The 13,231-nt window shown below is 47.0% G+C and overlaps 1 pseudogene; it reads right to left on the reverse strand.

Moving 5' to 3' along the window:
* Positions 1 to 830: 830 nt before the first annotated feature.
* LOC139361074 (uncharacterized) lies at positions 831 to 10,362 on the reverse strand (annotated as a pseudogene).
* Between the last annotated feature and the right edge of the window lie 2,869 nt (positions 10,363 to 13,231).

Here is a 13,231-nt window from a genome sequence, read left to right on the forward strand (position 1 = left end):
TGGATTGCAGGGAAGGGAGGTGGGTGTCCCTGTAGAGATGCCGGGGTCTTACCTGGGGAGAACGGGCCTGCCCTCCTGCGGAAGGGGATGGGGCGGGAGGAGCCTCTCGTGGACAAGGGGCCCACCTCCTGCCCTTCTTCCCTCTATCCCAGTCTGTTGTGAGGGAGGGCGAGGCCCTAGGTGATTTCTATGCAGATCTTCAATTATCCAGGCTGTGAATCAAATACTTCTGTTTTTAAGATCAGAGGAAATCTCCTTTTCTTTGTCTGCCTTTTATTTTATTTTATTTTATTTTATTTTATTTTATTTTATTTTATTTTACTTTTTTTGAGAAGGAGTTGCTCAGGCTGGAGTGCGGTGGTGTGATCTCGGCTCACTGCAACCTCTACCTCCCGGGTTCAAGCGATTCTCCTGCCTCAGCCTCCTAAGTAGCTGGGATTACAGGTGCCCACCATCACATCCGGGTAATTTTTGCATTTTTAGTAGAGATGGGGTTTCACCATGTTGGCCAGGCTGGTCTCGAACTCCTGACCTCAAGTGATCCACTCACCTCGGCCTTCCAAGGGGTTGGGATTACAGGCGTGAGCCACCGCGCCCGGTCCGTCTGCCTCTTAGTTAGAACCTGGATATTTAATGTTTTAAATTTCACTTTTCCGGGTCAGAACAGTCGTGTTTCTTTTTCATAGTGTTGCTATGAATGTCCTTTACGATTAAGAGACTGGGCTGGCTGCCCACTGGAGAGTGGTATCACTGGGTCACGGTCACCATCTGCCCCAGCAGGGTCCAGAGTGTTTAGAGTCTTTCCTGGGTGTAGACACCCTTTTGTCTGACGTTCAGATAAAACCAATCACCATATTCAGTTAATCAAAGAGATCAGAGCTGGGAACGGTTAGTGCACATCCACCTCTCCCGAGAGTGTTCACGCCTCTTCCACGCGGGGCTAGGCTGCTGCTGAGCGTGATTCTACTGGCTGTGGGTGTGGCCTCTTTCCTCAACCACAGCCATCGCAGGCCTGCCATAGTTTTGATTCTTCTAGAAGAGAATAGGCAACACAAGAGAAACAAGATGTTAGATTTGAAACCTTTAAAAATTATTTCCTCAAACATTGTGTATATTTTTTGCCCATACCTAATTTGATAGCAATTTAGAAAAGATTAAAATGAAAAAAAAAATTCCCCTATATTAAGTCTTTCAAAGGCATCCAACTTAGTTTTCATACAATTATTGTCTCTTTGGTGTCGTACTTTATTGGTTTCAGTAATGTGTAACAAGTACAGCGGCATAAACAGATTTAGGAGCAAACAGCTGCTTCATGATTATAGTTCAGCTCGCGGGGCCCAGTTGTGGGAGTGCAGCCTGTGCCTGTCTGTGCTCCAATAGGGCTGGTCACCTTGAGCATCTGGGAGTGTCTGGGTAAGTGAGGTCTGGACAAGGCAGCATCCACACACCTGCGTAGTTCTCACTTTGTCCACGTCATCCGGCAATGCCACAAAATTATCAAGTAAGTGTTCTCCAAGCGCATATTCAGTTAGTGTTTGGAAAGTGCATAGGTAGCTCATACAGCACCTTCAGGAGAAGCTAGGAGCCCAGGAATGAGAGCAGGTGTGAGGCCTGTACTCTCTTTGCATAGATAAAATAAGCATGTGCATATCTGAGACCAGAAAGTTAGATGGAGGCCAGAATGTGGAAGTCCTTACCTGTCGGATACTAGGGAGCCACTGAGGGTTTCGGAGAGAATCGTGCCTCTGATGTGCGGCATGCCGTGGAGCCGGAGGGACAGAGCAGGCTCATGCAGGGCACTCGCCGTGGCGAGAGGAAGAGAGAAGGCAGCCAGTGAGCTGAGCGATTCGGTGCCTGGGTCAGGAGGGGAAGAGGGAGTGCAGGAGGGCGGATGAAGCTGCGAGTCTGCACCCGGAGGTCGGCGTTGCGCTTTGCTGGAAATCAGGAGGAGAAGCAAGTGTGGACCTGACTCGGAGATACTTAGAGACACCACTGCAAGCTGCGAGTTTGGAAATACAGGAGGAGGTTTGGGGAAAATCTGGAGCAGGGTGCATTTGGGAGCCTCTTACGTAGAAGTGCAGGTCAAGTAGCCAGAGTGTGAGGCGCGCATGTCTCGAGAGAGGAGGCCAAAGGAAAGCCCACATTTGGAAATGGAGGAAGGGTTGGAAGACCCAGAAAAGGTCCTGCTTAGAGTCCAGAGAAGAGCTGGATGGCGCAGTTCACTAAAGCCCAGAGCCGAGAGTTTCCAGGAGAAAGTCCCAAGCGTTGCTGAAAACCAGGGTGCAGGACTCCAGTTGGAGCCTGCGAGGGGAGCCTGGCGGCCCTGATCCCTGAGAGCAGCCAGAGCCTGGGGGTCTCGCGGAAGTAGGTGGGAAGTGCAGGAAGCAGATGGATATGATCCTTCAAGCCCTGGTGTTTCACACGGGCAGCCAGCCGTGGACCAAGACACAGCTGGAGAGGAGCCTGAACCCACAGCGTCTCCAGGTGGAGGAGGGAGCCAGGAAGGGCAAAGGTACCTGGAAGAAAGGGGGCAGGCATGGAGCCACGTCCCCAGGGAGGCTGCAGTCTTCTTTCTCTGTTCATGGACTGATTGTTGGTTATTTTGAGTTCTCAAAGTCATCCACTCGATGTGGTCCAGAGAAAGTTCCCAGGGGTCTCAAGCCCGGAGCAGGCCTTGTGCTTTTCCGAACACTGTGCGTGTTGACTCAGGGTTACTGTCAATGGCTAATTCTAGCGTGTCTTTTGTTGAAGTCTGCAGAAGAGCCTCAACCAACACCAGCTTTTGAAGAACTTAGAAAACTTGTGTTCTTCTGATTCTGGGATTTTTGCCTGAAATGCCTCGTATATTTTTGGCTTAGGAGTTCTTAGCACTTGTGTTACGGCATTTGGAGCTCTGTATTTTTGTGATGTGCTAGCTAGTGAGGATGTTTAAAATTGGATTCCTAGAAATCAGGTTATAGGAGCTCTCGGCCACGCTACAAGGTTTATGTTTTGACCCCTCATAGTGGATCGCGTTGCGGTGGCTATTCTTAGTATTTGTGGAACACCTGACTGGTGATGCTAGGAGAATGTGATTTGTTTTCTTTGTAAGTCTAAAGTCTAATGACCTTGTAGAGTCTTTATACCCGTCTCTTATAAATCAGCTTTAATGTACTTGAAAGTGTCCTCATTGTGCCCTTGAAAACCAGGCGCACATTTTAAGTCATCCTTTTAAAATCCTTTTCTCCAGCCTGTGCCCTTTGTCTGTTTTGTTTCCTTCACTGCAACATCATGAAACAGGGACAAGGGCTAGAATCTGTTTCATACACAGAGCTTGAAACAGGGACAAGGACTAGAATCTCCGTTTCATCCACAGAGCTGAACTGTGCTGAGCGACCTGCTTTGCCGACGTCTGTTTCTGTCGTGAGAGGGAGCCCAGGCCTCTTGACTTTTCCTTTTGTACATTTTCAAAAAGAATATTTTTTCCTCTCTCGGGTCCATTCCACTGTGAGATTCTCTCCTAAGGCTGTTTCTTTGCCTTCCATTTTGACAACTATGATTTAGTTTCCGAGATGATGAAAGGGCAGTGAAAAGGCCTGGGAAAGAGAAAGCAGGAAGGGAAGGAATTATCTCATGATTTTCGTCAGAAGGAAATCACTCAGACAGAAATGCTATTACAAGTGGGTCAGATCCCACGAAGTGAGATTGAATAAGTGGCATCGTATCACACAACTCTGTTTTACATTCTTGCTGTTGCCAGGAGTAACGAAAAGAACGAGTATATTCATTCTGACGTCAAATATATATCTTTGCTGACTCTGACTATAATTAGCAGAATTCGTTCAGTTCAAGTTTGAGAAAACCTTTACAGAAGAGGGTCTTCGTGCACGTGTGCCTATTTCTATTTGTATGTTCACATGTATTTGAGTATAAATGTGTGTGTGCCGTGTGTGAGACCTCATTATTTGAAATCAAGAAATGTGCAGTAGAGCTTATTAATTACGAGAAGGTACATTTGGGGGATAAACCACTTTGTTTAGAATTGAATAATGGAGTCCTTGAGGGGTGTATATATGTATGTGTGTTTGCATTTATGTGTATGAAAATATGTATTGCATGTATATGTGTTGTGCATGTATGTGTGCCTTTGTGTGTAATGTACAGTGCATGCATGTGTATATGTGTGCATGTGTATCTGTTGCATGTATGTGTGTGCATGTGTTACATGTTTAGGCATGGCAGTGCACATATGTGGAAATATGCATACATGGATGCTCGTGTGTGTATAGTTATACATGTCTATTTGTGCATGTTATGTCCATGCATTTACATACGTATGTGTGTGTCAGAATGTATATGCATGAATGTGTATGTATATGCATGTGTGTTTGAATGTTGTGTGTATGTGCATGCATGTGTTATGTGTTGGTATTATGTGATTATGTGAATGTGTGTGCATGTGTGTATGTATGTATTGCATGTAGGTGTGCGTGTGCATGTGTGTGTGTGTGTGTGATATGTGTCTGTGCACGCATGCATGTGCACATTTGATTTGTGAGTCCTCTCTGGGAGGGCCATCTTCCTGGAGACAGTGCATGGGATCCTCTGCTGTCCTCTCAGGGAGAGAGACATTGTGAAGATTCGAGCCATTAGGTAAACATGCCTGATGTTGTATAAAATATATATTTACATATACCACTGGGGTTAAATATATGTTAAATGGGTGCAAAGCTGTTATATTGCATTAAAAGTCATGTTAATACTTCCTTGTTAAAGGCTCTGTGAGTGACTTCCTGTACATGGGGCATAACACACCACACAGAATTACAGCGGGTCAATGGTATTTGCCAGGAGGTCTGGCTTATGATTGGTATTTCTAGTTGCAGACATGCAGGTTGAGCTTTTCTGGACTTGGAGGACGGTCATTGACTCTGCCCACTGAATGATACCAGCCTCTTTGCTGCTTCCTTGTTCTGCCGGCTTCATCCAGAGCTGGGACAGCTGCTCTCAGACGCATTGTACTTTTCTCTCCATAAAAATCTGCAGCATTTGTTAGCAGTCCAGTAGCAGACCGAGTGGCAGGTCCAGGGGCAGGTCCAGCGTCAGGTCTAGCATCAGGTCCAGGGGCAGGTCCAGCGTCAGGTCCAGGGGCAGGTCCAGTATCAGGTCCAGCGGCAGTTCCAGCCAACTTTCCACATGGCCCAGGTGAAAATGTACCCCCTCCCTTCCATTTTTCACAGCAGTAGTTATTAGTAGAGCCTACTGCCATTTCTTCTTGAGTTCCTCACAGTGGATGGTAAGCATTTGCTTTATTAAAGCAAAGTTCCATGCTCTTCGTGCTAAGTCTCCTCTGCCTTTCTGCGAGAGGCTAGAATTGGGATCGACCCTCAGCTGTGCCAGAGCCTTGATACTTGTCTCAGTTCTGGAATCTACTCTTTCCTTGTTGCCTTCCATCCACCGACAGCCATCTGTCTTCCTGTCACTCCTTCAACACGGAGTCCAGGAGTGGGCACACAGGTGAGCCTGTGTGGATGCTGGTTTCGTAGGATCTTATCTGGACCTTAGTCATCTTTTCACTAGGAAACCAGACACTGCAAAGGACTTACAGAAAAGCCCAAAGAAGCCATATCAATGGAATCATAGAGACAGAATTCTATAACCATAGGAAATGGCATTGATTATCATGAAATGTGCATTTATGTGAGGCATAGTAAAACATCACATTTCTTACGGGGTAAGAGCTTGGGAAAGAGATTATGAAAGTATAACTGGCTCTACTCTTGTATCGTGGAGGATGGTAAAGTGATGCAAGATTATTGTATAGAATGGAACCAACTGAATAGAATTATAGAGAGTAGCGCAGGATAGAACCAATAGTATAATGTTATATAGGGTAGCATAGAACAGAAGAAACATTGTAACATTATGTAGTATAGTATACAATAGGACAAATAGTATTGCATGGTCTAGAATAGAACAAGTGGGATAGTATTGCAGAGTATACAGTTGAACTAATGGCGTAGTATTGCATAGCATAATATAGTCTAGATTAGAACACACAGCATAGTATTAATATTACATAGTATGGTGTGGAATAGTAGACTCGCATGGCACAGAACAGAGAGGATAGTGTTCTGTAGCACTGATGCAGGAGTTTTGCTCTTTAGCTCGGCTAAGTCCAGGTTCTTGTCTCATGACCAGGAAGAAACAGGCACGTGGACATCGAAGAGTGCGTGCAGTGGAACTTATTAAGCTAAAAGGAAAGCTCTCGGCGAAAACAGGGGTGCTGAGAGCAGGTTGCTTGTTGCCGCCTTCCCAGTTGACTACAAGTGCTTTTATATAGAAGCTGATGGGGCTGGGCTCCCTGTCTGTGTAAGGAGCGATTTTCTGGTGGCTGCACCCCATTCCCCCGTGCGCATGGGGGCCCTTAGTCTGCTGTGAGCATGTTTAGGCAAGCCCCCTATCTGCACAAAACTGGAGGCTGGAGGCTGGCGGCTCTCTGAGACCCTTTCCTTACTGTCTGCCTAAGGCAAGCTGGCTAACTCCTTTCCGTATAGAAGAAAATAGTATAGAATAGAACAGATAGTACAGTATTATATAGTATAGAATGAAACTGTTGTATTCTATCGTAGAGAATGGAATAGTATAGAATAGAACAAACAGATCATACTAGTGTAGTATAGAATAGTAGCCTCGCGCAGCACGGAGCAGTGTTGTGTTCCCTATGTACAGAGCGTAACCACCAGGAGAGCGTTCTTCAGTGGGGCATCACTGGCCCTTCATATTTCCTTGGTTTTCTGGAAAAGAGGACAGGGAGATAAGGGAGAGGGAGGAGGTTGGCTTTCTTACTTTCAAGGTGCTCATTACTTCTTGGGGATCATTTGATGATGCCCTTTGGTAGTGTTCTGTGAAGCAGTCTATGGACTCTGTAGGGTGAAATGTGGAGCAGTCTGTGGACTCTGTGTAGGGTGAAATGTGGAGCAGTCTGTGGAGTCTGTGTAGGGTGAAATGTGGAGCAGTCTGTGGACTCTCTGTAGCATGAAATGAGGTGTTTTATGTAAACAGTTGTCTCGTGCCTGGCACATGGCAGAGCCTCCGTGGATCTTGCTGTTGTGAACTTTCTGATAACTTCTCTACAGTGCCCTCCACACCATAAATACCATGCATTGTGGGAAGTCTGGGCCTTTTCAAAGGCTGGGTTTCATTTTAACAAAATTGGAAAGCCCTGCATATTTGGAGTGGCCAGATCATCCTGCACTTAAATGACTTCACCTGTCCAGCTGGGTACAGCTGGCTTTTCTGTCTTTTCTCCGTTTCTTTCATCTGGCAGTCTCTTCAGGGAAACCTTGACTTTGTTGTCAGGAAAACACTGATTAGCGAGAGATCAGATAGCAGCTGTGAAGAATGAAAGCCACACTAGTGCCTGATGAGGAGAGATGCGCCTCCCTGCGAGCTGCCAAGGTTTATGGAGTGGAATTCCCTGACGCCACTGCCCTCACTGCCTGCACCTGCGTCTGCTGTGGGTTCATTTCCTTATTGGACTTGGCTGGGGACCGCCTAAGGGGTGGATGGATCAGGACTGGGTAATCTGGGGAAGGTGTGCGCAGCATTCCTGTTTGTAGTCTGTGTCCCTGTTGGAAGAGATGCTTTTAGTGCATCCGTTAATCCAGACGTGATTAGCAAGCAGTGTCTCTCCCAGGTGAGAGTTGGTGCATCTCTGCTGAGCCACTTCTGACTTCATCCTTTTTCAAGTCTTTTACAAAGTGAACTTTGGTTTCTCAAGCCTTAAGAATTAATGTCAAAGAGCAATTTAGTGTTCTTTTTGAGTTTCCAGCCTGTCTGTGGATGATTCGTGAGTCCTTGGTGGTTAGGGCCACAGCACAATCGGTGGGCCGTCTGTTCCCCACCCTGGTGCATACTTTCTCACCCAAAGAAATGTATTCTGTTAACATGTCTCAATTAGAATATTTTAGTAGGAGACAGAGTTATGGTTCTTGTTTTAATTTGTAATAGATGATTACTGTAGCAGGATCAAGGTTGAGACTTGCAGTGTAGCTCATGGAAAACATTGATTAGAAACACCCAAAATATATCACCAGCTTTGTTGCTGCAGCTCCAAGGGACTAGGAATGCATATACATATTTTTCTTTTGTTATTATTTATTATTTTTATTTTTGAGACAGACTCTTGCTCTGTCACCCAGGCTGGATTGCAGTGGCATGATCTCAGCTCACTGCTACCTCTGCTTCCAGGGTTCAAGAGAATCTTGTGTCTCAGGCTCCTGAGTAGCTGGGATTACAGGTGCCTGCCACCATGCTCAGCTAATTTTTGTATTTTTAGTAGAGACGGGATTCTCACCGTGTTGGCCAGGCTGGTCTTGAACTCCTGACTGCAAGTGATCTGCCCACCTTGGCCTCCCAAAGTGCCGGCATTACAGGCATGAGCCACTGTGCCTGGCCACCATGACCATTTTAAATGTGGCACTGAATATCTGCCTTTTTTTTTTTTTTTAAGAAGTGCAGATGTTACCCCTCACACCTCTATTCTGGGGCTGGCCTGGGCTGGCCAGCAGGGTTCCCAGGCTCAAGGCCATGTCGGAAGTGTTGCTGGACAATGTGGATCTGTGACCCTTGGTCTTTGGGGACTTGGGGCACCCTGAGACACCCACAGTCTTGCGAGGGTTTACGGCTCTGTGTGTGGCTGCTGTGAGACAGCTTTGGGCGGGGAGGAAGGAGAGCAGAGCCCATCTGTCCTGGTGCGGAAAATGCCCAAGAAAGTAAAGAAATGGTACAAAAAAATCATCATCTGCCCTGGTGCCATTTCTGTTAAAAAAAAAAAAAAAAAAAAAAAAGAAAAATTCACTCTGAATGTGGTTCTGTGCTTGAGGAGGATAAAAATATCTGGAAAGACGCACAAAGTGTTCTTACGGGGTCAGCGCCGGGAAGTGGGATGGGAGGCTTGGGAGTGTGTGGAAAGGAGAACGTGACATATTTTATTCTAGTCTATTTGGTAGAGCGAGTGACGAAAGTGAAGCTTGAGTGATCCGAGCAGCTCGGCCTGGCCATGGGTAGATCCCAGCGTGTCCCACCTCCCGCCTCCAGCTGCAGCTCTATTTCTCAGTCACAGATGAGACAGGTGGCCTGAGGCTGTGGGCGGAGGAGGGGCAGCTCGGTGTCCCCAGCACGTGACTGTCCAGGCTGCTCTTGGGCCAGCCTGAGGGAAGGGGCGGAGGAAAGCTGGGAGGGTGCACAGTGCGTCCCCCTCCCCCGCCCTGGGACTGAGGTGAGCCCAGGCTGCTGTCAGGATGGAGGAAGATGCCCTCAGGACGGAGGAAGAGGCCGGTGGAGTTTGGTCAGCAGCCAGTGTGGTCTTTCCCACAGGGGATATGCAGTGCGCCAACTCGCAGGAAAAAACTCTGCTTTAGTTTTTAAATTTTGCTCATTCTGTTTATCGTGCTGGTCATAGTAAGATCTGGATATTGTTGGTAGGAATCAGTGTCAATTGCATACAGTTGACTCTTGTCCAACAGAAGCTTGAGCTTTGCGGGTCAACTTATAGGTGGATTTTTTGAACCAAACTCAGGGAGAAAATAGAGTGTTTTGCTACGTGAAACGCATGTCGGAGGGCTGATTCTTTGTACACGCAGAAAATGTTGTTCCTGCCATGTGAAACGCGTGTCGGAGGGCCGACTCTTTGTATACGCAGATTCAGCAGGTCCACCTGTGCGGCTTGAATGTGCCTGGATTTGGTGTCCATGGGGTCCTGGAACCGACTTCCTGAGTCCAGCGAGGCTGGCCCCGGGATCGACTCCTTGAGGACAGAGAGGCTGGCCCCGGGACGGGCTCCCTGAGGACAGCGAGGCTGTTTCTAGTAGCAGGTGGTTTATTTTGTGTTTTCCCCCTGGCTCCACACCCCGTTCTCAGAGACACGGCTGTCACAGGGGGACCAGCTGGGGCAGGGGAAGAGTGGAGGGCACCTGGTAGAAGTGGCCATGGGCTCTCTTAGGAACGATAACCGTGGCACCTACCGTAGATGAAGATGTTGTTGGACTGCACTCTTCTTGTGTTGGTCTGGAGCATGCGGTGGCCGTGGGCTGGTGTAGTCCACAGCCCCAGTCTGGGGCATGCAGTGGCTTTGCGCTGGTGTGGTCCACAGCCCCAGGCTCCGTGGTCCCTGACCCTGAAATCCCATCCGGTGCTGTGTCACCTTGGGCAAGCTGTCTCCTGAGGGGAAGGGAACAGGGAACAGCCCTCCCCGCATGGCCTCCTCAGCACCACCCACTCCCAGGACCTCCAGTGTTGACCCTGCTGGGGGTTCCTCTCTCCTGGGGGGACCTTGTCCCAACAAGAGGACTCCATGGGCTACAGGAGGTGTGGAGCTATTTTCTCTCCTGGAACTGGGTTGCTGGCAGCTCCCAGAGGCAGGAGGAAAGGCTCAGAAGTGCCTTCATAATAAGGAGTTGTTGACGTGAACTTTGGACAGCAAACACTGCTTACATTTCCTTTTCCGTTTTGATGCGTTAATGGTGTGCGGCAACACCGTGACACACGGGGATGCGGGTGACGGGTGACCCCCCCGCAAGGGGGCCATGCACCTGTTTGATAATAAGAAGGTATGCTTCTCTTACTGCAAATAAAACTTTTAATGGTTTTCTGCCAGAAAGACCCTGTCCTTTATGTAGGATACATAGAGGATCATTTGGCAAAGGATTGGGGATTTGGGGTTAAACTAAAAACAAATTAATTTCATTTTATAGCACTCTGAACCCATTTGAGTTAATTATTCATTGAGAATTTGAATAGCACACACTGTTCTGACTTCCAATTTCCCCCTAATGAACGGCATTTGCTGTAATATGACAAAACCCTGAGTCTTAGAATTACTGGGTAATGTGGAAAAAGTCAAAGTTGGTTCTCTGTTGTTTTGCTTTAAGGAAATTATATTATTTTACAGCCACTTAGTTTTCTCCTTTCCAATAAGAAAAAATGCTTTCTTACTACCTGAAAATTCGTGAAGGTCAAGGGGACACAGGCTGCAGTGCATTAAAAGCCACCATCAAATGTGGACGTGGACCGAGTTTTCCCCTGTTTTCTCCCACCATCAAATGTGGATGTGGACTCAGTTTCCCCCTGGTCTCGCCCATCATCACATGTGGACGTTGACCCAGTTTCCCCGTGTTCTCGCCCATCATCAAATGTGGACGTGGACCCAGTTTCCCCCGTTCTCCCCCACCATCAAATGTAGACGTGGACCCAGCTTCCCCCTGTTCTGGCTAACCATCAAATGTGGACTTGGACACACTTTCCCTCTGTTCTTGCCCACCATCAAATGTGGACACGGATTCAGTTTCCCTCTGTTCTTGTCCACCATCAAATATAGATGTGGACCTAGTTACCTTCTGTTCTCACCCACCATCAAATGTCGATGTGGACTCAATTTTCTTCTGTTCTCGCCCACCATCAAATGTGGACTTGGACTCAGTTTCCCTCTGTTCGTGCCTACCTTGCCACCATGGCTCATTTCACAGTCACTCAGGAAAGGAAGAAACATTATTTTTAATAGGCATGAAGGCAGTTGTTTTTAACGTAAGGAGCAAGACATAATTCCAGCAATGGAAATTGCCAGCTGAGTGGGTCTGTGTGAGGTTTGGAAGAAAAAAAGGATTTTACCTTCCCCTCTCTGTGTGTGCCACCTCCCCCAGTTGAGAGTCACAGATTTAATTACTTTAATTTTGAGCTTAAAATAATTTGACAGCCTAACAAAAACTACTACAGTCCTATAAAATTCTGCTGTGTGTTTGGTTTTTCAGTTGCTTTTCTGAATATGGTAAATGAATGCATTATGAGTTGTTATTTTAGTAATTTCTGTAAAAATTAATGTATGTTATAACCAAGTGTTATAAAGTTAATTTAGCACCAAAGTAAAGCTAAAGCTGCATTGATTTCCCACTGTACTTGTGCATAACAACGGCTCCATGAGGCAGGCGCTGTGACCCTGCAGTCTGGTGGGAGCAGGTGCCACCTGGCTGGTGCGGTCACTGCCCATCCCCTCTTGCTACCGGGCAGCTTTGCAGTTTCCAGGCTATGCGGGAGTTAAGGCGGGTGGTCAGTAAGTGACGGTGGGAAGTTGGGTGGTGCAGGTTGGCATGGGGTGGAAGGAGGCGTGGAGAGCCTGGGGAAGGCTGGACAGCAGCTCCGGTACCTGCACAGGGGGGCAGGGTGAGGCGGCACCGGGCAGTGAGTAGCTCCTGGAAACAGCCCTTGGGGTTTTTATAGACGAGTCTGTCTTCAGCTCTGCACCCCTTTCCTGCTGAGTCCGGGTGGAGGGTGGAGGCGTTGAGCGCTTGTTTCTCCAGGTGAGGGCCCATCGGACACAACCAGTGTTTCCTGGAGTCCCCTCACCTGGGAACGTGCCCCTGCTCTTTTCAGAACAAAACAAATCTTAGTTAAACTTGACACATCACCTTTCCAGAAGGTGTTTAAGTCTGTATGCCTGTTAAGTCACCTAACTTTAAAGAGTAATGATCCAATATGCTTCTTTTTAGGGGAGAAAACCTAGCTGATTTAAAAGAAAAAATCAGAGGTTGGGGTCGCAGCATTTTGGAGGAGACTTGGTTTATGTCCTAGTGGGCAGCAGTGTTTCCTCAACTGTTGTGTTTGCTCTATTATTACATTACAGAGGTGACACTTCAAACACAGGGAAATGGAAGACAAAACAGCCCCTCCCCATTCAGAGATAAACGTTATCAACATATTCATGCACTTCCTTCTGCTGTTTTTGCTCTTCACTTTTTATTTTAAGACCACGTTCATAGGATGGATATGTAATTGTTTATGGTGACTTTAAAAGCACCTTTCTTGCTAAAAAGAGTATTTTTTTCAGTCTGGAAAATTTAGACAACAAGTGTTGTTTAAAAATTAATTATAATACCACCATGAAGTCATCAATGTTTTTATACATTTTCTTGGTCTCTTTGTGGACTTAATATATACAATTTAACAAATTGGAAATAACGTAATTTTATGCATAAAATGTTTCTTGGCTTTAGAGATGGAGCAGAGAGGAGGCACAGGGCTTCCCGCTGGCTGAGGTCCTCCCAGGGTGTGACCAGCAGCCTCCCAAGTTTAGGGTCTGCACGGAGTAAGATTTCTAAATTGCCTTACACCACAAGCCCTGCAGCCACGTGACCCTTTGATAAGGGGGTGTACTCTGATAGATTTTTCAAGACAAGAGTTTGCTGGATCTGAGGCT

Source organism: Macaca nemestrina (genome assembly GCF_043159975.1).
Source record: "Macaca nemestrina isolate mMacNem1 chromosome 4 unlocalized genomic scaffold, mMacNem.hap1 SUPER_4_unloc_8, whole genome shotgun sequence".
Classification (NCBI taxonomy): Eukaryota; Metazoa; Chordata; class Mammalia; order Primates; family Cercopithecidae; genus Macaca; species Macaca nemestrina.